This window comes from Colobus angolensis, unplaced genomic scaffold (genome assembly GCF_000951035.1).
Source record: "Colobus angolensis palliatus isolate OR3802 unplaced genomic scaffold, Cang.pa_1.0 Scaffold89, whole genome shotgun sequence".
Taxonomy (NCBI): Eukaryota; Metazoa; Chordata; class Mammalia; order Primates; family Cercopithecidae; genus Colobus; species Colobus angolensis.
Genome location: NW_012122820.1, coordinates 4,331,036 through 4,333,381, shown reverse-complemented (window position 1 = coordinate 4,333,381; position 2,346 = coordinate 4,331,036).

Genomic DNA, 2,346 nt, shown 5'->3' with positions numbered 1-2,346 from the left:
CTGGACAAAGAAGTGAAGCTTCAGAGGAAGAAAGATCTGGCAGTAACTCAAGAGGGAAACAGGATCCAGGAAACTGTGGGTGACTTGAGAGACAGCATGCATCCTGATGAGGCTGAGTTTTGCAGTCTTAACAGCTGAGATTTTATCCCAGCTCCATGTACTAGTCTGATTAAGGACTAATTTGTTGCTCCTAGAGCTGGAGCTAAAGTAGGATCTTTTATTCCTTTTTTGAGAGGAACATTTAAACAGAGAAAACTCTGACCCCCAAGGACATGATTCAGTTTAGAACAAAGGCTGAGGTGCCAACTCAGAGACCCAATAGGACAGTGGCTTAAAGAACAAAGTTTTTTCCTCTCTCTCTCTCTCTCTCTCATCTAACAGTCAGGGTAGGCAAGCTGTTCCACTCCACGCAGTCATACAGGGATCCAGGTTCCTGCCATCTTGTTTCTCTACCATCCCCAATGGCAGCATGTGTCTCAAAATGTGGTCCCCAGACAAGCAGCACTAGCATCACCCAGAAATTTGTCAGAAATGCAAACTTCAGGCACCACCCCAGACTTACCTAATTAGAATATCTGGGGGTGGGGCCAGCTGCATGTTCAGAAGTCCTTCAGGTGATTCTAATGTACCCTTAAGCTTAGAAACACTTCTCTGAGGTGCTGTCCTTGTCTGCATGGTTGAAGCTGAATTTCAGACATATCTCTGTCCCAGTTCTCAGGAAGGAAAAAGAGTGTAGTGATGTGTAGGGGCAATGTTTTAAGGTCCAGGCATGGAGTGGTACTTCCACTCACATCCCACTGTCAAGAACTACTATGTGCCCAGATCTACCTGCTTGAAGGGTTGGGAAATGCAGTCACCGGTTAAGTGGCCACGTACCCAGTTACAGCTCCATTATAATGGAAGAAGAGAAGAACAAATTTTGGGAGATCACTCGCAGTCTTGGCTACTTGAATCAAACTGGAGTGTAAGTTTAATACCACCTCCCATCCTTTGGAAGAAAAAGGAGATCTACCTACAGATCACAGTTAAGGCCTATCTGTTTAAAGGGATCCATAAGGGTTTTCTTGTCAGGTGTGCCAGCCTCCAAATGTCTGTTTACCCTCACCGGACATGAGCAGCCCAACCCTCAGTCACCTACCTTATCAGCGATACCTTGAGGTACCCAGTTCCTGGTTGGAAACTTCCAGTAAAAGGATTTCATCCAGCTGGCCCCATCCAAAAGAAGGCACCCAGGCTTGGGAGGGAAGGATGGGTGGTAAAGAAGGGTGTTGGTTTACTGGAAATCAGAGCTAGAAGGAAGATAAGCAGCTTGTCCAGTGAGCAGCTAGGTACTTGCTGGGCATTTATGCACACCTGCACAGACTGTGCACTGCACAATTCCAAGGGCAGCCATTCACAGTCACTCTGATGTGGATAGCTCCCCCTGGAGCAGGGTGATGGAGGCACTTGTGTCTCAGCCGTGTCCCACCCTCTGCTGAACCCCAGCACCCTGAGGTTTTGGGCATTCCTGTTGCTGCTGCTCATTGCCTTACAGATCACGGTGAGCTCTGGCTCACCCTGAATGGGCCACTCCATCCTTGCTCTGAACAGCTTCTTAGGAGGTGTCTCAGTGCTCCACGGACCAAGCCTGGGCAGAGAAATCAGTTCTGCATGGGGGCAGCTTTTCTTCCCTCCTCCAAGTCTACTAGAAGCCCAAACCTGAGAGGCCTTGACCTTGGCATCAGCAACACCTGGGCTTGATTCCTGGTTCTGTCAGCAGAGCCTCAGCTCCTCATTTCTAAAACAGAAGCGATAGCAACTGCCTTAGTGAGTTATTGAGACAGTTAAATGAGAAACCTGACCCAGCTGAGGGTCCCAGCACTATTTATGGCTGAAGCTGCAGGGAGCCGGGCTTTCCAACTACTGGCCAGAGTCTGGAGGACGTGCCGGGGGCCAAGGTGGCTTCTCAGAGCCCTAAAATACCTTCTCTGCATGACTAGGAAATTATACATTTCTGGAACAGGCAGGGTGACCTGCCTTCCTTGGATCTGGCATGTGTTTACTTAATGAGCTACTTTCAGATCCGATACACGCACACTGTCTCTCTCTACCAGCTGTCTGTGATGCTGGGTTCTGCAGCAGGAGAACGAAGCCACTTGTGTTTGCCACACTGAGATCTCACAGTTGATGAGCCTTAGGGGCACTGGGTTTTCCCAGCCTCTGCTGTGGGTCCATTGTTAAGACCTGGAGCAATGGCACAGAAAGAAGGTGTAGAGCTAGGAGAAGGGGGTCGACTGCATGTTCTTTTCCGATACCTTTCAGAGTTGTCCCCTCCTGCTGTGGGTTTCTTCTGAGGTCTGTCTCCTC